This window comes from Pleurodeles waltl, chromosome 11, assembly GCF_031143425.1.
Source record: "Pleurodeles waltl isolate 20211129_DDA chromosome 11, aPleWal1.hap1.20221129, whole genome shotgun sequence".
NCBI classification, from domain to species: Eukaryota; Metazoa; Chordata; class Amphibia; order Caudata; family Salamandridae; genus Pleurodeles; species Pleurodeles waltl.
Window position 1 is genome coordinate 410429570 of NC_090450.1, and position 25417 is coordinate 410454986.

The 25417-nt window shown below is 47.1% G+C and overlaps 1 protein-coding gene across 1 annotated transcript in view; it reads right to left on the bottom strand.

Moving 5' to 3' along the window:
- The window catches only part of GPC1 (glypican 1), a 448857-nt gene that overhangs the window by 349931 nt on the left and 73509 nt on the right, over positions 1-25417 (bottom strand). The window lies entirely within an intron of this gene.

Below are 25417 nucleotides of genomic sequence, written 5' to 3' on the forward strand. Positions count from 1 at the left end.
GCGTCCCATCTTGAAAAGCCTTCTAACACTCTTGTCTCTCCCAACCAGGTCCCCCTCCATAGTAGAGTCTGGTGTGTTAACTTCTTCCACCATCCACTGTGTCACTGTGCCTCCATCCATCTCATAAACACCATTCTGGCCATATCTGGGAGGTTCTGTGACACTGGTCCACCATACATCAAATCCATAATGCAGGAAAACCCCAGACTTGTGAGCTCCAGCCGACAGGCCGGGTCTGCCCACCCCTGTAAGCCGTCATGGAGCACATGGACCTGAGAAACTAGGTAGTAGTAGTGTATATTGGACATCCCCAACCCACCTTCGTACGTGCTTCTCTGACATGTCTTCTTCCCAAGGCACTTTCTTTTGTTCTGCCAAAGGAAGGCAGTGGCCATAGCGTCTATTTCTCTGAACCCCTGAGACGGTAGCTGTATTGGGAGGTTTTGGAGAAGGTAAAGAAAGCAGAGTAACACCAGCATTTTGAATAGGGCAATGTGCCCTAAAATATTTAGGGGTAGTGTGTTCCACTTCTTCAAGTCTGCCTTGACTTTACAAACAAGAGGCATGATGTTTAACACCCATGAAAGGGGTGGTTACGGTGCTATTTTGATTCCCAGATAAGTAAAGCTGAGTCTCCTTATTGGCAGCTCAGATTGCCAATCAACTGCCTCTCGGGACCCAATCAACGGAACCAAAAGAGATTTCTTTGGATTAATCACCAGTCCAGACTCTTCTGCAAACAGATACAGGAGATGAAGGCATCTGGGTCCGTCCACTCCCCTTCAGATTGGACAGATATAGCAGCACATCATCTCCGCCCAATGCTATACGGTCTTCCTCCCCTTGGGGCCAGCACCAGCCTGTCACCATTGGGTTCTCCTGGAGCATGCAGGCTAATGGATCAATAGCGAAGAGAAGAGGGGACAGTGGCCATCCCTGCTGTGTCCCTCTACAGATAGGAAACATCTGACACCGTCCCGTTGACCAGTATCCCAGCGTTGGGGAACGGTATAGTAAATCTATCATGTGTCGGAATCTGTCGCCAAAACTGGCTTTGACCAATACCTGCCATAAGTATCCCCAGTCGACGGTGTTGAACGCTTTCTCAAAATCCATTAGTATCAATGCCAGGGGTCCCTGGAGGACATGTCTGTATACCAAGGTGATGCTCAGTCACCTTATACAGTGTCTAGTGCTGCAGGTTGGCATGAATCCAATCTGGACTGGGTGAACCAGAGTGCCTAGAACCCTCTGCATACGGTTCACCAATATTGTTGCATAGATTTTCAGCTCTCCATTGACCAGGGACATCGGCCTGTAATTTGCACATGACAATGATGGTGACTTCGTCATTGGAAGGACCACTATGGTGGCCTGGTCTAGGGTGTCTGGGAAGGTGCCCAATTCCAGCACCTCCTCATATAGGGCAACAAGTTGGGGTCCCAAAAGGTTCTTGAACCTGGAATAGAATACCCTTGGATACCCATCTGGGCCTGGTTTTTTGCCCAGCCTTAAATGCAGAGATAGAAGTATCTATCTCTGCCAGCGAGATGGGTTGATCCAATGCCCCCGGTTCCTACTCTGAGATGCTTGGTAGGAACATCTAATTTTTACAATGGTTCCTCTGCCTCCGTCCGGGGCCTGGGTGCCGCAACATATAGGGCAGCATTGTATTGCGCAAAGGCTGCCGCTATCCCGGCAGGAGTGTTGTGGGATGCTCCTGCTTCATCAGCCACTTCAGGAATCACTCAACCCTCCATGGGTTTTGTGGCCAGCCAGTATAATAATTTACAGTTTTTGTCACCCCACCCATAGACCCTCGCCTGCGATGCATGCCAATACTGTTTTGCTGCCTCCAGAGATTGCACCCTTATTTCCTCTTGCACCAGATGCAGGTTATGCTCATTCGCTTCTGTCCTTCTTGGGCTGTGTAACTCTCTAGTCAAAGCGCCTTGGCCTCTAATCAGGCAATATTTGCATGCTTCGTCCTCTCTTGTGCTCGTTGGAGGGCTCTGTCTTGGCCCCTCATTGTGGCTTTCCCAGCCTCCCACCGCAGCGCTTTTGTGTGCACCGTACCTTCATTTAGCTCAAAATAACTGACAATCCCTACCTTCAAGTTCACAACATATTCCCTGTCATTGAGAAGCCAGGCATTGAGGCACCACATAGAGCGCTACATCTGGACAATTGAATTGATATTCAGGAGAACATGAGCATGATCTGATATACTCTGAGTCAGTATCTGGACCTGCCTAACCCTGGGCAGATCTGTCGCTGGCATAAAGACCATGTCAATGCATGCCTTCATACAATACGCTACAGATGTGTGAGTATATTGCTTGGAGCGTGGGTTCCAAGTCCGTCATACCTCGCAGAAGCCCAAGTTGGTCACCCATTGCCTCAGGGATGCTGCACGTCGACATCTAGCCTCCGAGACTATACCGGTAGTGTCCAGTGCTGGGACCAAAACCGTGTTCATGTCACCCGACACAACTGTACATCCAGAAGGCATCTGTGCCACAACTGCTGTCAACAGCTCTAAAAAGCAGCCAAGGGCTGTGGGTCGTGCAGAGATGCACATCAGGTTTAAGGGGCATTCCCCTTCCAAACCCACCAGCTCTACATCTCAGCCCTGCGGGTCCTGCCCCGTTTGATGTACCACCATCGGAAATCCTCTATGCAGCAGTATCCCAACACCACAGGAGCCTTGGTGAATCCCGTGTAGTATACCGGTCAAATCCATACTGGGCCAGAAAGGGCCAAGGCGCGCCCATCAAGTGTGTCTCTTGTAGGAATAGAATAGATGGCTGGAGCCCTTGCATATGGTGGAGTACCGCCATCTGCTAAATTTTATCGCACAACCCACTGACATTCCAGGAGAGCACTCTAACCGTAGCCATGAAAGGAGTCTGTCTGATTTACCATCTGGGCCAGTGGCCCATCCCTTACCCAAGTTAGGCATCGTAACATTCATTTCTTTAACAACTGGATTACCCAGGATCCCATTAGATATCTTCGAACAGTCTTATCTATGTGACATTGCAAACAATAAAACATCATCCATACTACAACATACATGTAATTAAACACTCCCCAACTTTTCACAACTCTCCCCACTCCCAACCAGAAGAAGCATCTGTTACCCCCATATATCTCCCCAGCCAGCAACTAAGCAAACTTAACAAGGAGAAGAGAAATAAGGGCAGTAAGGGTGAGAGGCGCCGCACTTCTAGGCAGTAAACAGATAGTTTAGATAAATTGAATATGAGTAAAGTCCGGTGCAAATCGGCCAGGTGCCTTACTGCCCGGTAGGCACCAATTGGGTACTAGGAGTACCCTAGAACGAGAATGGGAAAAAACGGCCACAGCACACAGAGAGTAATGTCCAACAATGAAACCAGCAAACCAGAAGAAGCATCTGTTACCCCCATATATCTCCCCAGCCAGCAACTAAGCAAACTTAGCAAGGAGTGGTGGACCACTCCATTTGATGAGAATATTGCCTATTCAGCCAATACAAAGTTAACTGCCTTGGTGCAACTCATTAACCCTAGTGGCATCTGTCTCAAAATTGCAGTTCTGTTGTATTGCTGTCTCTTTCTCTCTGTGTTGGTGACGTGTTCCTTTGTTGCGCTGACTGTGGTGCCAAATCCTTGAAGCTCAGTGAGTAGGAGGCAGGGCCTACTTCCATCCACCACCAGCGGGACCGTGTACGGGACCTCTTCAGTCGACCGGGCTTCTGTCTCTAGGATCTGTTCAGGCATGCTGTGGTTTGCTCCAGTAAGGCAGTCAGTCATTCATCCCGTTTCAGGCTTCGTTTCTCCATCGCCCATGCAGCTTCTGGAGTCTCAAAGAAGTGTGATTTACCATTGTGCAGCACCTTGGGGTGGGTGGAAAAAAGAAGCATGTAGGAGATTTGGAGTGCTCTTAACTTTTGGTTGACTGGCATGTCGCCCCCACTCGCATCCCCCCCTCTATCTCCCCTATCTAACCCGTTCACTTTCTACCTCCCTCACTCCTCCTATCTACCTATCTCTCCATCTCTCTATCCCACTATCCAACTCCCTCACTCTCCACCTCCTCCTATCTTCCTATCTCTCTATCTTTTTCCCTATCTATCGATTTCTCTATCTACCTTTTCTCTCTACCTATTTCTCTATCTCTCCCCCCCTCCCGCCACCCCCCTCTATTACCTATCTTCCTATCCCCTCACTCTACCTCTCACCCTCACCCACCTCTACAACCCCCCCTCCCCTATCTTCACAACCCTACACCTATCTTTCTCCCTAATCTCCTAAACCTCCTAACACTCTCCCCCCTCCACCCTTAAACCCCCCTCCCCCAGCTCTTCTCACTCTACCTGTCCCCCCCCTCCCTCGCGCTTTCCCGCCGTGACCTCCTGCACGCCCCCGCCCCCCAGCTCCCATTCGCCCCCAGCTGACCCCTCCCCCCCCTCCTACCTCATATGGCGGCCGCTGCGCGTCTGCGCCTGGCCCGCGCCCAGCGCCATGACCCCTGGTCCCCAGCGCTCCCAAGCCCCGATGATCCGCTATGACCCCACCACCCTCCATGCCCTCAACCCAGGACGCTCCAACACCTGCTTCCAAGCTCACCCCAAACGCACCCATGGACCCTTCGCCTGAAACTCCTGCAAACGCATCTTCCACCACGCAACAACTACGACCACAAGCCCACGCGCCATCAACCACCTCAAGTGCATCCTAGTCAACGCTCGCTCCGTTCACAAACACGCCGTTGAACTCTGGGACCTCCTAGACTCCACAGCACCGGACGTCGCCTTCATCACGGAGACCTGGATGAACGCCTCCTCTGCTCCAGACATCGCCACCGCCATCCCCGAAGGCTACAAGATCTCCAGGAAAGACCGCACCAACCAAGTAGGAGGAGGTATCACCATCGTCTTCAAAGACTCCATCAGCGTCACCACCTCCACTGAAGACTCCCCTCTTGCCGCTGAACACCTGCATTTTCAGATTCGCACCGACCCGAGGACCACCCTCAGAGGATCCCTCGTCTACCGTCCTCCCGGACCTCGCACCCCTTTCAGCGACATCATCGCCGACTTCATCTCCCCGCACGCCCTCGCCTCACCGGACTACATCCTCCTAGGCGACCTCAACTTCCATCTGGAACAAAACAACGACCCCAACACCACCACCCTGCTCGACAACCTCGCCAACCTCGGCCTCAAACAACTGGTGAACACTGCCACCCACATCGCCGGACACACACTCGACCCTATCTTCTCCGCCAGCAAACACGTCTTCTTCAGCCACGCCTCCGTCCTTCATTGGACCGACCACAGCTGCGTCCACTTCACATTCCGACGCGAGACCCGCCACCTCCGCACTCAACCCATCCCTCGCCGACAGTGGAACAAGATCCCTGAAGAGCAACTCTTCGCCGCACTCGCCGCCAACCAACCCACCCTCACCACCGACCCCAACATCGCAGCCCTCAACCTCACAAACTGGATCTCCAACTGCGCAGACAACCTTGCTCCCCTCAAACGCTCGCAGCGACAGAACAACACCAAGAAACCCCTCTGGTTCTCTGACACACTCAAAGAATCAAAGAAAACTTGTCGCGCACTTGAGAAAGCCTGGCGCAAGGACCGCACCGCTGACAACATGACCGCCCTCAAGAACGCTACCCGCAAACACCACCACCTGATCTGCACTGCCAAAAGGAATTTTTTCACCGACAGACTGGACAAAAACAGCCACAACAGCAGAGAACTCTTCAGCATCGTCAAGGAGTTCTCCAACCCCAGCGCCAACGCCAACGCCGTCACGCCCTCACAGGATCTATGCGAATCTGTCGCCACTTTCTTCCATCGCAAGATCAGCCACCTCCACGACAGCTTCGGACACCAGACCCAACCTAACACCACCGAACCCACATCCCCGACCATCACCCTCAACAACTGGACCCACATCAGCACGGAAGAAACCAAATCCATCATGAACTCTATCCACTCCGGCGCCCCTTAGGACCCCTGCCCGCACTTCATCTTTAACAAAGCCGACAACATCATCGCCCCGCACCTCCAGACCGTCATCAACTCTTCTTTTTCTTCTGCTACCTTCCCCGAATGCTGGAAACACGCCGAAGTCAACGCCCTACTAAAGAAACCTACGGCTGACTCGAGCGACCTGAAAAACTTCCGCCCCATCTCCCTTCTGCCTTTCCCAGCCAAAGTAATAGAGAAGACCGTCAACAAACAGCTGACCACCTTCCTGGAAGACAACAACCTGCTCGACCCCTCACAGACCGGATTCCGAACCAACCACAGCACTGAAACCGCCCTCATCTCAGTCACAGACGACATCAGAACCCTGATGGACAACGGTGAAACAGTCGCCCTCATTCTTCTCGACCTCTCGGCTGCCTTTGACACCGTCTGTCACCGCACCCTAATCACCCGCCTCCGCTCCACCGGGATCCAAGACCAGGCCCTGGACTGGATCGCCTCCTTCCTCGTAAACCGCTCCCAAAGAGTCTACCTCCCTCCGTTTCGCTCAGAACCCACTGAGATCATCTGCGGCGTACCTCAAGGCTCATCACTCAGCCCGACACTCTTCAATGTCTACATGAGCCCCCTCGCTAACATCGTACGCAAGCACGACATCATCATCACCTCCTACGCCGACGACACCCAACTTATACTCTCCCTCACCAAGGACCCCGCCAGCGCCAAGACCAACCTACAAGAGGGTATGAAGGACGTCACAGATTGGATGAGGCTCAGCCGCCTAAAGCTGAACTCTGAAAAAATTGAAGTCCTCATCCTCGGCAACACCCCGTCCGCCTGGGACGACTCCTGGTGGCCCACGGCCCTCGGCACCGCACCGACCCCCGCAGACCACGCCCGCAACCTCGGCTTCATCTTGGACCCCCTTCTCACCATGACCAAGCAAGTCAACGCCGTGTCCTCCGCCTGCTTCCTCACCCTCCGCATGCTCCGCAAGATCTTCCGCTGGATCCCCGCCGACACCAGAAAAACCGTGACCCACGCCCTCGTCACGAGCCGCCTGGACTACGGCAACACCCTCTACGCTGGGACCACCGCCAAACTCCAAAATCGCCTGCAACGCATTCAAAACGCCTCAGCCCGCCTCATCCTCGACGTACCCCGCAACAGCCACATCTCCGCACACCTGAGACACCTGCATTGGCTCCCAGTCAGCAAAAGGATCACCTTCCGACTTCTCACCCACGCACACAAAGCCCTCCACGACAAGGGACCGGAATACCTCAACAGACGCCTCAACTTCTACGTCCCCACCCGCCCCCTCCGCTCCTCTGGCCTCGCACTCGCCGCCGTCCCTCGCATCCGACGCTCCACGGCGGGTGGGAGATCTTTCTCCTTCCTGGCGGCCAAGACCTGGAACTCCCTCCCCACCAGCCTCAGGACCACCCAGGACCACTCCGCTTTCCGGAGACTCCTAAAGACCTGGCTGTTCGAGCAGCGATAACCACCCCCTTTGTCCCTAGCGCCTTGAGACCCGCACGGGTGAGTAGCGCGCTTTATAAATGCTAATGATTTGATTTGATTTGTAGGAGCGTCAACATAACTGTACCTCCCTAGTATAGTCTGGGAAGATCTATATCCTTGCACTTTGATGACAAAAATCAGCATGACAGTGAGCTTCTTGCAGGATACAGTATCAGTAACGGAAATTGAAAAAAATGGGCTATCATGGCTCTAGGTGATGCTCCGGGGGGGGGGGGGGAGGAGGGAGCTAGACAACAGGGCCCTGTGAGCTCAATGGTCTATGACCACCACTACTACACCCCCAGGACCTGGTCACAGTCCTCCTGGAGCCCAGTGAGTTACTGCTACTCCTTGGCCACTTGAGATCGGCCCAGGATCTATATCTCTATTGCAGGGAGTTCCTTTCCACTGCTTTTCATGTAGGATCTTCCCTGGCTCAGTCTATCTCACCCCTGGTGCCACTCGTGTCCCAGGGATGCCTCAGGCCTTGTTGCCTATCTGCCTGCGTATATGCTGTAGGGAATCCTTCAAGATTTGCCACAGTCAGTACTCTATCTGCCCAGGCGTTTCGACCTCAGCACACTCCCAACACGCCTCCACCTCTGGGACCGGGGTCCCCTGAGTCTTTGCAGCCCAGGTGGACCTTCGTCATCACTGGATCGCTTCGGTCTCTCCCCCACGCCTCTCTCCTGCACACCACTCGTGGCCGTGTCCATGCCAGCATCCGGCCTCTTTCACTGCTCACACCTGCACTCCTTTCTTCTTCTCCACTTTGTTACTCACTGTTCCTGCTGTTTGGGGACCGCCATGCCCCACAGGGGCGCAACCCCTTGTGCCCTTACTTCTGTCCCACGTCCCACGCCACTGCAATGGCGGATTTTCCCACTCAGCGCCCCGTCCCGGCTCTTCTCTGCCCGAGGCCCCAGCGACCCTATGCCATCGCCACACTGGGGGATGTCCACTTAGCCAGCTGTTGGGGCATACCGTCTCCTCTAGGCCTCCTCCCTCCACTTCTCTTCGCTGCTACCGCCGCCACCCAGCCGCAACCACTCTGCTTCTCGTCTCCTCCCTGACGCACTGGGTCCGGAACAGCACGGTCACAGCCCGTGTCACGCGTCACCTGGGAGAGGCCACCTGCAGGATCACCGCAAAGTGCTCTGTCACCAGGGCTCACCTGCGGATACAGCCTCCATCATGTAAAGCGTCAAGCCAGACCCGCAGCCCCAGCATCTGGCAGGTCCTCTGGACCGAGTTGCTTCCTTCCTGACTCGGCACTGCTGTCAGGAGAGGGGTTTCCCCTCAGGCGAAGCAGTTGGGGTGCCGAACAGGAGTGTAGATTGTGGCGGGTGATGGAGGGGTCCGGAGCACTCTTAGAGTGCGACTGCCATCTTGGCGCCACAAGCCACGCTCCTATATTATTCTTTTAAACTTTAATATCTAAATTAATTTCAATGTAATGCTATATATAGTGAAATATATATATATATATCTATATATATATATATATACCTGTTTTGAAGATATTCTGGTTGATGATTTTTTGTCTCAATATTTTTGTATTTTACATAAAAAGTATGCAACATGATATTTTGGTTCCCGACATTTATTTCGTGATACTTGTGTTTCACGATGTTTGGGTTCTCAATATTATGTCATACAACCGGCTGCCAGAGCTGGAGGGACCTGCTTTTTAGGTCTTGCCTCCCAGACTACACAAGCTTTATGCTTTTGAAAGACCTCTGTGAGCTTGCCAAAAACTTACAGTAGCCTTAAAGTGTGCCCATTTCTTGCCTTCACTTGGATTTATCGTCACTCTATTTCCTTGCTTGATATTCAGTGACTTTCTTCATTGATCTTGTTCCATTTTGCGTTTGCCCCCTCCCTGAAACATAGCCCCTTTATGGCAATCCGGATGGAATGACTCTTGTTCTTCCACTGATCACTTTTAGAATCCAAATGAGCGACTTGTTAGCTTTGCCAATGCTTATTTCGGCACGTTTACAAGCTTGCTGATCTAGGTCCTGACCAGCATGTGTTAACCAGGATTTATTTGTGAAAAATCGTTTTTCCACTTCTTTAGGGGGCATCCTACCCCACTCCGGTGTTGAGGTGTTTTGAGCTTGCAATAATACGCGACTGAACATTTTCACTCAGGAGCCAGATTAAGCACTCAACTAACAAGACATTGCATAAATGTCCCCATTACCTTTCCCAAAAGCAACATAGAGTATTTATCCCCCCAGGACAATCCCTGAAATTATTTAGAGCATGGCATCTGCTCATCCAAGTTTGATGTAAATCCATTTGGCGGTTGTTGCTGCGTGCTTGAGTTTGAATGTGAAATGCAACTTCTGGGAACCTCGTCTGTCCCAAGTCACTTGTCTGTCTAAGCGTCAAAAAAACTTCCCAGGGTCAATTTATGGAGTTAAAATATTTATTTTAGTTTTATGCTGATTCGTTATACGTTGCAAATGTTTGTACTAATCAGCTTTACCATAAATAGAGTCGCTAATATCTACACCATACTAGATTTGTAAATGGGTGTCGTGTAATGAAAGCATCTCTTGTATTGGGGTCCATTTTCAGCACTAGCTTTGTCTTATTCTGAACACCTGCATCAATTGTCAATGGCGATGAACAGCCCACTTACTACAGACATACAGACTGGAGGGGTCACATTTCAAAAGTCTATTTTAAGAGTAGCTTTGGAGGTACATTTCTAGTGGGGTCATATTGAGGGCACCAGTTACGAACTGTAATTGAGTCTATGGTTTTACCACAAACAAACAGAAAACGCCGCCCATTTATGCCTGCGAGGCACCTCTGTGAAGCACCATTTTGTATCAGTGAACGGTTTAACCCATTATGCACAGGTGTTGCTTGTTAGTGACGTTCCATCAGCCCTAATCGCTAATACGACGACTCGAGTATGTGGCATAAATGTATAGCAAAAATAAGCTTTAATTAAGACTCTAGAAGCAAAACAGTTCTCCTCTTTTGAGGGGCGGCCACACTAAAACCAGACACTAGTAAATCCAAACGAAATATATTAAGTAATGCGAGAGATTTTGATGTTCTTGTTAGGAGTGGGGGTGGGCGGCCAGTGGCGGAAGAGCCCCTGGAGCCAGCGAAACCCGCTCTATAGCTGATGTTCAACAGTTTTGCGACATCCGAGAATGATGTCTGTAATCTGAACCGAACACAGTTGAGGCAGCGTAATAAATACACCAGATGTAAGAGACAAGACCTGAGGGGACAGGTAACAGCAAAAGGCGCGGATGTGCATGTGGTAGGGCAGGACGGAACCACCTGCGCACATAAGGAGGATTGAGACGCTGGTAGCTAGAGGCAAAAAGGAACACCTGCATACATACAGAGAGACAGACAATCCGAGGCAAGGAGAATCACCTACATATATCAACAAGAGCGAGGGACAGATAGCATGTGGCAAAAGGGAACACCTGCATACATACAGGGAGACAGACAATCCGAGGCAAGGAGAATCACCTACATATATCAACAAGAGCGAGGGACAGATAGCATGTGGCAAAAGGGAACACCTGCATACAAGAGAGTCAAGGAAGGGACACAGGAAACAACAGCTGCAAGAGGGAGGGTTCCTAATGCAGCAGGAAAGAGACACAGGCAATTCCAGACAATCGATTCTCAAAGGTTTACTGTATAGAGAATCCTGATTTTATTAAGTGGAGAAGTGTGGCTCAATGGTTAGAGCGGCAGACCCTGAAGCAGAGATCTGGCTCAAGACCAGGGTTCAAGTCCCGCTTCGGCAGGTCTTGGGCTCAATTCCCCTTGACCAGATAATTCTCGCCTCGGTGCCTAATCTAATTCATGGGTGCAACTCTGGGCAATAGCTTGCTTAATCTCCACAACGGCCCCAACAGCGCTTGGATGCCTGGCTTCACCCTGGGGGTGCTCAGGAGTGGGTGCCTCACAGGGAAAAGCCAGGAGGGGTTCCATAGCGGTATGAGTACAGCGCCTTGAGACCCTAACGGGTGAGTAGTGCGCTATACAAGTGCTAATTTACAATTTTATTAAAGACAAGGAGGCTGGCATTATGCATAAACCTTTTATTTACTATTTCTGTGCAGCACTTTTAACGCCTTCGCTGCTAGCCATACACTGCCCAAGTGCTAAGCCCTTTTTTGGCCATCTAGGGTAGTTCATGCATAACATTTTGTGTACATAAGCTATCTACTCCAAATTTGGGTCTTTTTTTCCAACATCAACATCCTGGGTATTCTAAAAGTGCCCAGGGTTTGTGGATTCCCCTTGAGGAGACTGAGAAAATATGCAAAATATAGCAACATTTTGAGTTTTTTTAGAACAGTAGGGAAAAAGTCATCAAGATAAAAGTATTTGTTTTTCCCTAAAAATGGCATCCAAAACGGGTTTCTGTACTAAAGTCACCATCTTCCCAGATTTCAGGAACATGAAGAGCCAAATCAAACCACAGGGACATATACGGTTTGTAGGTTCTACAAGAACCCAAGGTACCCAAAGCAAACAACTGATTTGCACCGTGCAATGCTTTTTCATTGAGTACCAAGTGTAGACCAATTCTTATAGTGAAAAAGGCAGAGTGAAAAATAGGTATCAATGAAACTTATGTAATTCTGAAATGAGCACAAGATACAGAGTTTAGGAGCAGTGGTTATTTTTGCATCACTGAATTTGTGAGTATCAGTACTAGTGGTTGATTTGGAGGGTATTTTTCAAAATGTCATCTTTCTTATACACTGGCTTACATTTGAAAGGCATAAATACAGTGGCATCCAATCGGTAATAACAAATATTCTACTATTCTATGCTCCCAAAAGTCTCCCAATAAAAATGGTACCTCACTTGTGTGTGTAGACCTAGTGCCTGCGACAGAAAATGCCCCAAAACGCAAAACGGACACATTAGATGTTTCCAACAAAAACTGACCCTCTTTTTCCAAATTGGGTAGCTCTAGATTTTTGACCCTAGTTCAGCTGTCACCTTGGAAAACCCAGCCAACCTCTATACTTTCTTATAACTAGACATCTAGGGTAATCCAGGGTGGGCTGATTTGCCTGGCTCACATCACACCTTTTAATCCAGAACCCCTAGCAAACCTCAAACTTTGATTAAAAAACACATTTTCCTCACATTTCTGGGATGGAAAGTTCTGGAATCTGCAGGAAGTCACCAACTTCCTTCCACCCAGCATTCCCCCAAGTCTCCTGATAAAAATTGTACCTCACTTGTGTGGGTAGACCTAGTGCCAGTGACAGGAAATGGCCCAAATTGCAAAATGGATGCAGCACATTTTTCCAACAAAAACTCACCCTGTTTTTCTGATATGGGTAGCTCTAGATTTTGGACCCTAGCTCAGGTGGCATCTTGGGAAACCTAGCCAACCTGTACATTTTTAAACTAGACTGCTGGGGGAATCCAAGGTGGGCTGACTTGTGTGGCTCTCACCACAATTGTTTACCCAGAATTCCTAGCAAACCTCAAACTATGAATAAAAAACACATTTTCCTCATATTTCTGTCATGAAAATTTCTGGAATCTGTGGGGAGCAACAGACTTCCTTCCACCCGGCACTCCACCAAGTCTCCCAATAAAAATGGTACCTCATGTGTGTGGGTAGAACTAGTACCTAAGGCAGGAAACGGCCCGAAACGCAACATGGACATAGCACATTTTTCCAATGAAAACTGACCCTCTTTTTGCGATGTGGGTAGCCCTGGATTTTGGACCCTAGCTCAGCAGGCACCTAGGGAAACCAAGCCAACCTGTACATTTTTGAAAACTAGACACCTTACAAAATCCAGGATGTTTTGACTTGCATAGATCACATTAGTTATTTACCCACAATGCCCTGCAAACCTCTAACTTTGCCTGAAACCACATATTTTCCTCACATTTCTGTGATGGAAACTTCCAGAATATGCAAGAATCCACAAAATTCTTATCACCCAGCATTGCCCACCTGTGCCAATAAAAACATTGCCCTATTTGTTTGGCTGGGCCTACTGTCGCGACAGGAATGGGTCCAACCAAGGACAATGGGAGCCCTTGCGTGGAGACTCCTATTGACCACGGTTGGATCTGTTCCTGTCGCTGGCACTAGGCCCAGCCACTGAAGTGGGGTGGGGGGAGCTTTTATCGGTACAAATAGGCCACTACTGGGTGTAGGAATTTTGTTGATTCCTGCGGATGCCAGAAGTCTCTATCACAGAGATGTAGGGCAAAGGTGTGCCTCCAGGCAAAGTTGGAGGTTTGCAGGGCATTGTAGGTAAGAAAATGGTGTGGAGTGCATGTGAAGCACACCACCCTGGACTCCCACAGGTGTCTAGTTTTCAGAAGTGTCTAGGTGTGCTAGGTTTTTCCAGGCAGCAGCCTACCCAAGGCCAAAAAGTGTAGCCGTTCACTATTGCAAGTGGAACGATATTGGGAGTTAACAAAGCTCTCTGGCCCATATGTAAAATCAACACCCAAATGAGTCAAATTTCATCTTGCTTGCATTTGGGATGAGATGCTTTAGTCCACAGGGGAAGCAGAAAGACTGTTGCTCTCTTCAGTTGGGGTGGGGGCATAATCATGCCCATGGTGTTGGTCAGCTCTCATCCCTCTTTTAAAAAAAAATATTCCTTGGTGTCCAGTGGCCTTCTGCCATCCCATGGGGGGAGATTGGAGGTAATTGCCCCATCTGACCCTGGGGGGCGGGGAGCAGAAAGACTTTCCATTTCATTGGGGGTGGGGGCATTGCCATGCCCTTTCTGGGCTGTCAACACACCTAGACGTTTCTAAAAAAAAAAAGAATAATCCCTGGTGCTTAGTGGGCTTTTTGCCCTCCAGGGGGGCAGATCAGAGGTAATTACCCAATCTGCCCCCTACGGGGCAGAAAGACTGCCCATTTCTTAGGGGGGGGGGCATTGCCATGCCCATTCTGGACAGTCCTCCTAGGGGGCAGTTCTGGGTAGTAACCTCCACCTGCCAGAAAGACTGTTCCCCTTCATGTCTGAGGGGTTGAGGACATTGGTATGCCGATTGTGGGCAACCAACATCCTTCTTTTGTTAAAAAAAAACATCCCTGGTGTCTAATGGGCTTTCTGTCCTCCCCCACCCGGGCAAATCAGGGGTAATTATCCCCTTCTGCCCCAGGGGGGGCAGCAAGACCTTTTAATTTGTGTCTAGGGATGTATGAGGGCATTGGCATGCCCATATCGGGCAACCCCCACCCCCTGGTGTTTAATGGAAATTCTACCCCACCCCGGGGGCAGGTTGGAAGTAATAACCCCCATCTGCTCCCCTGTGGGGGCAGACAGACTGTTTTTATTTATGTCTGGGGGAGCACTGGCATGCCCATTTTGGGTAGCTCCCTCCCCTCTTAAAAAAAAAGACAATCCTTGGAGTCTTGTGGGCTTCTTGTCCCTCCAGGGGGAAGATCAGGGCAATAACCCATATCTGCCCTAGGGGGCAGAAAGACTGTTTATTTGTGTCTGGGGAGGACTAGGAGCATTGGCATGCCCAATTTGGGCAGCCCCCACCCTTAGGAGCTAAAAACAATCCTTCCTGGTGCCTTGTGGGCTTTCTGCCTCCTTGGGGTTGCTTTCTGCTTCCTCCAGTGCCTAGTCGAGTGGATCCCTGCTTGGGGATCACCCTCCTGTGGTGATCCCCATGCAGGGATCCACTAGGGAAGGCACATGGGGGGCTGAGGTAGCCTTCTGAGCACCTAGGCGGTGAAAGTGAAATGAACTGATCAGCTCATTTCACTTTTGTTTTCAGTGAAATAATATCAGCGCACCATGTGCGCTGATCGTCATTTCACTGAAAAACCAAAAACAACTTCGGGAGCTGAGAAAGCTTTTGCCAGCTCCCGGGGCTGTTTTTTTGCACAATGGAAATCTCTCTGCTGTTAACAGCTGAGGGATTTCCAGGGCATGCACAGAGGACAGAATGGTCTGTTCTCCATTCACTACCACTGTTGCTGAGCACAAAACCGTTTCGTCCTCAGCACAGAAGGAGTGAAAGTTCCAACTGAACCAAACATGAAGTAAAAAAGAAATAGAATGTTAACAGTACATATAAGCCCTCTATCCAATGTTCTCTTTCTCTTTTGTTCTGCTCTCATCCTCTCTTTCCTTCTTTGCGCCATATTCCAGAATCTTGGCTTGCATGAAACCAATTTGCCTCTTGAATGTTCTAAAAGAAAAGGTTCAAAACATAAAATATTTCTCTTACTCTATTTTATTTTGGTTTACATTTCAAATCAACTTATTTACTAATAACCAATATTAAAATCTTATAATCCTTATAATTCATTGAATTTGAAATTTATACTTTGTTTAACTCATCTACTCCCTAGGATGGGAGTGGAGGGATAATGCTTGCCTCCTTGTCTTTAATAAAATTATGATTCTCTCCACAGAAAAGCTTTGATAATCAACATTTTATGTAAAAACATGAGGCTAGCATTATGCATGCTCCCATAATAGAATGAGTTTTGAACAAATCCAGATTCACAGCTGCTTCTTCCATCACAATTCTCACCCATCTCGCAATCGTAGCCGATGACACAGCTGCATAGTGTTTCACATATGAAATCAATAATTGATCCATACCTGCACTTCTTTACTGACTCATTCTCCCCTCATATTTTTTTATACATCTCATCACACACAATTTTGAATGGTCATCAAACCAGGGATAACATATTGAGTTTGTCATTGTTATTATTATTTTCCTTATTTCATGTAAAACTCCCTGTGTTTGAAAAAATCCATTTGTCACTTCTAGTGCTTTTACATCTGGAACTCGTTTAGACAACATCATGGACTATAAAGTTGATAATTTCCATGTTAATTGTTTATTTGTTAAAGAACTATTTGATGGACACCCTTCAATAGCGTAAAAATTAATCTAACATCCCAAAGAGTTTTATATTTGGCAGGAGGATGACTCCTGAGTCTCATTCCTTTCATTACTCAACATATTAATGTACTCTTTCCCACTGATACAAACTATCTGCTAAAGAATGACCAGCTACAGCTACTGATCTGTAACAATTTACTGTTCTATAACTGAAACCTTTGTTATATAATTCTGCAAACAAATTAGCTGCCATAACTTAATCCGCCTCCACGGGATCCAAATCCCCTTTCATGCACCAACATACCCCTACATTCAATGCACTCCTGTATCTCTTCCTTGTTCTAGGTGTCCACAACTCATATAGTGATTCTAGCTTCTCTTGATAATTCTGTGAAACACTGAGATCACCTGAAATCTTCCAAATCAGAAGATTGAGTACCCCTGACTCTACCAATGGGTGTTCCCTGCCGTTCACATCTTTTAAGAGACCCTTGCAGGCCTGAACCATAAAAGAATCCTGTATTACTAATTCCATCACTGAAGGGCTCCAAACCTGAGATGTCCAAAACGGTGTCACTAATTCTAATTGGCATTTGTGTCTCCTCATTTGCATTAAAACTCCCTGTTTCACTGAGTATCGAGGAAAACCATAACCCAGAAAATTCCTCCAATTCAAACTAAATGCATCCACTGCCATTGCACCTGGTTCCGGACGCCAACGCACATACTTCTCTAACTGATTTGTCAATTGAGAAGCAAACAGAGCCACTTCCAATAAACCTAATCTGTTGTCGATCTCCTGAAATACATGTGGCATTAGCTTCCAATCTCTGTAATCCAACATATAGTGGGAATTCCAATCCACATGTGTATTCGCTTTCCCTGGTAAATACTGTGCTGTTACCTCCATATTCTTCTCCATGTAAAACTCCCAAAACACTCTTTGCCAGATCTGACAGCCTCTGCTACCTCCCAGCTTGTTTATGTAAGTAAGAGTTGTAAAGTTGTCCATCCTCAAGAAAACTGATCACCCTTTTAACTGTTTCCTGAAACTGCATATTGCCAACTCTCCTGCTTTCAACTCCAAACAATTTATATGTTCCTGTCTCTCTTACATACTCCATTTCCCTCCTGATTACTGAAACTCCAAGGCTGTTTCCAAAACTAAATTGCTTGCATCAGTTTCTAACACATATGGCCTTATTTCGAATTTGGCGAATGGGTTACTCCATTACAAATGTAACGGATATCCCATCCGCCGTATTACGATGTCCATAGGATACATGGGAATCGTAATATTGCGGACAGAATATCCGTCATGTTTGTGACGGAGTAACTCTAAATCAGGCCTATAGTCTGCAACAGAACCAAAAATTGCTTGACCATTCCAAGCCTGAAGATTTTCCAGCCACCATATCACTTCCTTCAACGCATCCTCTGAGATCTTTATCTCATCTCCGTACCACAAACCTTTTGCCAGAGCTAATCTCTTAAGACGTTGCAATGCTCTGCAATTCAATTCAATGGCCCTTAAAAATCACCTGAATTGAAGAAGAAAGTCAACCAATTACCCTTGCAAACTCCCTCAACGTTATTCTCTCTTTCCTTATTACACCTTTTAACTCTGTCTTTATCAAAGAAATATTTTCGCCTGGTAACTCCAGTTGCAGTGTCACTGTATCCACCACAAAACCCAATAATTCTGTATCTGAGAAGGCTGTAGAATAGCCTTTTCCTGATTGATCACAAAAACTAAATTCTATAAAATAACTATTGTCATTTGGACATGTTCATTCAAGTCTAATACTTTATGATTCATTAATAAAATATTGTCTAAATAAATAACTAATCTCACTCCTCTTTCCCTTAGAAAACCGGCCTCTGGCCTCATTACTTTTGAGAAACACCAAGGAGCTGATGACAGAGCAAAGGGCAGATAAGTGAATTGGAATAAATAGCCTCCTCATCTGAACTGTAAAAATTGCTGACTCTCCTGCTCCATTGAATCTTGTTCCCGTAGAATATTTCTCAAAAGATATATTCCCTCCATTCTGAAATGCCTGTAAACTACAAATACATTCAAATTTCTCAAATTGATCACCGGCCTCCAACCTTTAGCCTTTTTTTCTTCAACAATAAGTGTTCTTACAAAACCTCTGTGTTGCTCTCCTACTTCTACAATAGCTCCTTTTTCCAACATCCCATTTATCTCTTTGCTCACAATTTCTCTTACATTATGTTGAAAACAAATTTTTCTCTGCTCTTTCTCTTGATGTGGAACCATCTGAAACTCTATTGTATATCCTTTCACTGTTTCTAAAATCCAAGTGTCTTTCGTCATTTTCTCCCGTTCCTTTATAATTTTTTAATCTTCCTTCCATTTTTACCTGGATAAAACCAATACCGATCCTCACACTCATGTTGTCCTGACTGAGGTCCTGAATAAAACCCATGTGATCTTCCACATGTTGACCGTCCTATACCACCTCTTCTTTTTTGTGAATAAAAGTTATTTGAGTCATTCCAGTCCTACTCTGTATCTTAAAAAGAATGTTAGTCTTATCATTTAATATATGTTACAATCTAATGTTTCAAACCACAAACTATTCATAGTGTAAGTATATGTTTAAAATATTATTTTCCTCCTATCTAGGCACACTGCTCCAATTTGTCACTGATCATTTGAGGTAAAACTCAGATCGCACAAAGGCTTATTTGGAAACAGCAGTTGCTTAGCAACTGTTGAACACTCCATAGAATCCACTTTTACACGTGTAATCCAAACATGCTGTATTTCCCTTACATAGAAACGTAACACATTGCGCGTTACAATAATGTGCCCAACTCTTCTTTCAAAACTGAACTTATTGTATTAAATAGACATCGCTTGTTTGTACAAGCATGTCGATGCACAAGCATTCGACCGTGCTCTGAAGACAAAGATTTAAATTACGAATGATGTGGTTCTTAAAAATGAAATTCGAAAACTCTCTTGTGATCTCAGTATTTAAAAAACAAAACTATCCAATATAGATAAACAATTCACATAAAAATACATAAATAACCCCAAAATTGGGTTAACTTATAAAATATACTTCAAGCACTCTACTCACATTCACATGTAAATACAATTACTTTTAAACAAAATTACAATCAATGATAAAATCAAGTATATTTATCTGCCCAGAAGCATCAAACAAAAGAGGAAGAGAACATTGGATAGAGGGCTTATATGTACTATTAACATTTTATTTCTTTATGACTTCATGTTTGGTTCTGTTGAACTTTAAAGGTGCTGCACAGAAGTAATAAATAAAAGGTTTATGCATAATGGTAGCCTCCTGTCTTGACATAAAATCGCTTGTATGCATTAGCAAGTGTGAGACACTAAAAGCATGAGGCAAATGCAGGACTTTAAGTGGGCCAGGTCCTACCCGGTCTAAGGCCCAGTACAAATTTTTAAAAGGACATTGAAACAGTTCTCTATTGGGTTCTATGTTCATGTCATTAACTGTATTGTCAAATAACAGAGATAAATTTCTGAAAATTGAATTGAAAAACGTTAAGGTTATCAATGCTAGTGATTAAGCTCACATGTTTTACTTAATCTTGCCTTCCCTAAGAGTGTCAGCTATTTCCAGGATGTTGCGCATTTGAGTTATTTTTTTTACAGCATATGACTGTTGTGTAGTTCATTCTTTGGAATGAGTCAGATCCAGGTGTTTATAACAGCCAAGCATAAGAAGTAAAGAGTAGAGACTGAAGGCAGTGCGAGGCACCTAGAGTTCCTGTCTATTGGTCAAAGAGGTGTTCAGAATAGATCTTCAGCCAATCCTTGGGCTCTTTGCTGTGCGAAGTAGGCAAAGGTCACGTTTTCTGGATGTAATTGTGATCCTGTGCAAATGTGTGTGAAGAAGGTACACAACTGTCAAAACATTGAGAAGATGGAAGTAGAGGAAAATGTCATGCTTACTGGTGAGTGGTTGTATTATGTGTTTGGGGGGTGGTGAAGTAAAGGAGATGCCCAGAAGTGCATTCAGGAGAACATGAGAGCGTGCAGAAGAGGAAAGAGATGAAGTCAAGTAAAAGCAGATGGACAAGAAGGGGAAAGAGAAAGGGCATATATGTCTAACAGCATGTGAAAGAACAGGGCTGGTTGCAGAGGCCCCCTAACTTTTTGCCCCCATTTTCCACTTTTTGCTGGTGTTTTCCTGACTCTGATGGTGCCCTGGGTACTGCTAACCAGTCCCAGGGCCTGTGCTCTGTGTAAAATCAATATGCAAATTAGGCTAATTATAATTGGCTAAGTCAACCTACCTATAGGTCCCTAGTATATGGTAGGGCATGTAGGTTTAGGGACCACAGCATAGGTAGTGCACCAATAGGTGCAATGCTGAGGTGCCCAGTGTCATTTTAAAGGCAGGCCTCCCTTGCTGGCTGCTTTTAAATTAAAGTTATATGCAAATTCGACTTTGGAATTAAAAGTAGTTCCAAAGTCTTAAACTACCTTAATTTTACATATAAGTCACCCCTAAGGTGTGCCCTATGTGTCCCTAGGGCTGGGTGCCATGTAACTATAAGCAGGGACCTTATAAAAATAGTTTTATAAGCCCTGGTGAGGTAAAAACAGCCAAATTTGTTTTTCCCTCATTGTAGTGTATGGCCTTCATAGGCTAGAATGGGGAGACTTTATTTTAATTTTAAAAGTCCCCTTAAGTGACAGATACAAAGAGTCTGGTATCAAATTAATTGTTGTAATCAATCCCACAACTTCCAGTTGTGGGATTTAATATAACTTGTTCAGGTAAAGAGTTTTAAACTTTACCTGAAAAGTTGCCAACTTCAGCCCTGCATTGTTTTTGCTGCTGTGCTCTGATTGGCCAGCCTCTGGCAGCCTGGCCAGGCTGCATGATGAGGTGTGAAGTGGCCTGGCTTTACACAAAGAGATGTGCCTGTGGGAGGGGATCTCCCCTCAGCAGATGGTGAGGCAGGAAGGGGGAGGGCTGCCAAACTGGTCTTCAAAGGCAGAGAAGGACATTTGGAGCAACCCAGCAACACCCCCACATCCTGCAACCCCAGACAACCAGGTGCCCCCTTGATTAGATTAGAAGAGGGCAGGAGAGGGGTGTGTTTATGATTTTTGGCCACACCAGTGGGTGGGCTCAGCCAGATGTAACCTCCAAAAATCACTTTCAGCCATGATGGATGTTTGAGGAATGTTGCCTCCTGGGATTGATTTTGGCCACACTTCCCAGGAAGTGGTCATCACAGGGCGACGGACCCTGCACCTGATTGGAGAACCAGGACCCCCCTGCTTTTCACCCAGGAGCAAGGATAAAACTGGCAGACCTGCACCCACACCTCAGATCCCCATCAGATTCCAACAAGGAAGAGCCAAAGGAGAAGAAGGACTGCCCTGCTGGACCCCTAACCTACACCTGGACCATGCACTCTGAAGGACTGCACCAGCTGCACACTTGGGCTTCACCACAAGAAGGACTTTGCCTGGCTTCAACTGGTTCAAGGCGGGACTCCCTGTTTGCTACAGGTGAAAAATTGCTAATCAGAGTCCCCTGCACCAACTCCTGAAGACATCAACCAGCTGACCACTGTCCAGTGGCCAAAAAGGAGTTTGTGCCAGGTGCATTCTGGGAATTGTAGTCCACACCCCCCCCCCCAAGGATCATCTCAGAGCCTCTGGAACCTTGGGGTGAGCTGTGGACATCAAAAGAACCTCAAAGGAACATCTGGGAGAAGATCCAGAAGTTTGGAGAACTTTTGAAAAAAAAACTCCATAGACGGACCGACCCGCAGCAGCAACTCTAGCCAGCTTGCCTCAACCGCGACCCGGCCTGATTTGCAGGTTCGTCCCAGTGAAGAAAATCTCCAAAAAAGAGACTAAGGGGGTCATTCTGACCCTGGCGGTAAAATCCGCCAGGGCCAACGACCACGGGAGCACCGCCAACAGGCTGGCGGTGCTCCCATGGGCATTCTGACCGCGGCGGTACAGCCGCGGTCAGAAACGGAAAACCGGCGGTGTACCGCCGGTTTCCCGCTGCCCTGGGGAATCCTCAATGGCGGCGCAGCTTGCTGCGCTGCCATGGGGATTCCGACCCCCATACCGCCATCCTGTTCCTGGCGGTTTTGGCCGCCAGGAAGAGAATGGCGGTATGGGGTGTTGTGGGGCCCCTGGGGGCCCCTGCAGTGCCCATGCCAATGGCATGGGCACTGCAGGGGCCCCCGTAACAGGGCACCACAAAGATTTTCAGTGTCTGCCATGCAGACACTGAAAATCGCGACGGGTGCAACTGCACCCGTCGCACCCCTTCCACTCCGCTGGCTCCATTCGGAGCCGGCATCCCCATGGAAGGGTGTTTCCCGCTGGGCTGGCGGGCGGCCTTCTGGCGGTCGCCCGCCAGCCCAGCGGGAAACCCAGAATACCCGCGGCGGTCTTTTGACCGCGCAGCGGTATTCTGGCGGTCCCAGCCAGGCCGGCGGCTTCCGCCGCCGGCCGGGGTCAGAATGACCCCCTAAGTCTGGTGTAGAAAGTTGACCGGGACACCCCAACCAGCGTATCCGAGGAGTGATCCAAGGACATCAGATCAAGATCCAGGTTTGCCCCGGTCGAAGGATTTTCACCTCAAAAAAACGACTACGTCTGAAGGTAAAAATCTCCACCGAGGGCTCCCGCGACGCGTATCCGGAGAAGAGTTCCAGGAGGTCGGATTGGACTGGCAGGTTCGTCCCGCTGAAGAAAATCTTCAGAAAAACAACTAAGTGCGAAGGTAAACTTTTGACTGAGGCCTCCCGCAGGCTGTAGCCAAGCTGGGCTCCATCGCGGTCGGCCTTAAACTTTGACTTTGCCCCGGTCGAGGTGAGACCAGATGACCAGATTGGCGCTTTTTGTTTCTAGGCGCTAGAAAACAATAATTCTTTAAAAATTCATATCTCCGGTTCCCCTTATCCGATTCTATTAGTTTTTGTGTCATTTTAAAGATAGAAATATAATCTATTTCTATAAATTGGTTTTGGATTTTCAAACTGTTTCCTGTGTTTTATTTAATTACTGTTTTGTGATATTTGAATGCTTTACACTCTGTCTCCTAAGTTAAGCCTTGTCGCTCGTTGCCACAAAGGGTTGAGCTGGGTTTAATTTACTGAGACCTAACTGGACCTAAGTGGAGGTTAGTGGCCTATTGCTAAGTGTAGGTTCTTACCTGCCCTTACCAATAACCCATTTTCCAACACAGTGAATAAACCAGGAGTGACAGGGACACTCTGAAGACCACTGTCCTTTCCACAGGACTCACTAATTTTTAATCACAGCCTCACAGTCTTAGACTTGAAACACTTTCGATGTTTTTTACAACAAAGTCATTTTTGTTACTCATTTATCCTAAACAGCTAACACCCATTGGAAAGGCCGATAGTCCTGGCTAGATATAGGTGTAAGTCATTTGTCTGGATAAAATAACACAAAAGCTCAGAGGAACCAAAATACCAGTTGGGTGGCACTTTATGACAATCACAGAAATGTAGTTTACTTGTTTAAGTCATGGCCATAATTTCATGGACCTTTCAGGGACCCCTCACTTTTTTCATCCCAGTTAAAGTCCTGGGCAAAGGGGTACACCTCCATGCAACAGAGTCAAGGCCATGACACAGGAAATATCAGTTGCAAGTGGAAGGTGTCCTTATGGAACAGGACGAGGTACAGGCACAGAGAAGCACAGAGAATCACCAGCATCTGGTGGAAAAGGAGAGCACCTGCATACAGCAGGGAACAGGGTAGGGACTCAAGAAGTAGAAGCTATAACAAATGGTAGACAGAATTCTATATGTAGAAGAGTTGGAGCACAGGTAACCAAAACAAATGGAAATGTCTGTATAAAGCAGGAGAGAGACACGCAGCCAGAGGAAGCTGGGAACCTCTGTGTAAACAAGGAAAGGGTCACAGGAAGCAGGAGCAAGAGGCAGATGGAAAGATCGGCATATAGGGGTTGTGTGTTAACCCCTTCGCTGCCAGGCCTTTTCCCCCTCAGGTGCCAAGCCTTTTTTTGGCTATTTGGGGTAGTTAGCGTTAGGCCCTCCTAACTTTTTCTCCACGTAAGCTACCCACGCCGAATTTGCGTCCCTTTTTTCCAACATCTTAGGGATTCTAGAGGTACCCAGACTTTGTGGGTTGGTCTGAAGGAGACCAAGAAATTATCCAAAATACAGCAAAAAATTCGTTTTTTTCACAAAAATGGGGAAAAAGGGCTGCAGAAGAAGGCTTGTGGTTTTTTCCCTGAAAATGGCATCAACAAAGAGTTTGCAGTGATAACATCACCATCTTCCGAGCTTTCAGGAACAGGCAGAGTTGAATTAGAAAACCCAATTTTTCAACACAATTTTGACATTTTACTGGGACATACCCCATTTTTACTATTTTTGGGGCTTTCAGCCTCCTTCCAGTTAGTGACAGAAATGGGTAAGAAACCAATGCTGGGTCCCAGAAAGCTAAACATTTCTGAAAAGTAGACAAAATTATGAATTCAGCAAGGGGTCATTCGTGTGATCCTATAAGTGTTTCCTACAGAAAATAACAGCTGAAATAAAAGAATATTGAAATTGAGGTGAAAAAAACAGTCATTTTTCTCTACGTTTTACTCTGTAACTTTTTCCTGCGATGTCAGATTTTTTAAAGCAATATACCATTACATCTGCTGGACTCTTCTGGTTCCGGGGATATATAGGGATTGTAGGTTCATCAAGAACCCTAGATACCCATAGCCAATAAATGAGCTGCACCTTGCAATGGGTTTTCATTCTATACCAGGTATGCAGCAATTAATTTGCTGAAATATAAAAAGTGAAAAATAGGTATCAAGAAAACCTTTGTATTTCCGAAATAGGCACAAGATAAGGTGTTGAGAAGCAGTAGTTATTTGCACATCTCTGAATTCCGGGGCATTTCTCAAATAGACGTCTTTTTTACACAAGGGTCTTACATTTGGAAGGAAAAAATGTAGAGAAAGACAAGGGGCAATAACA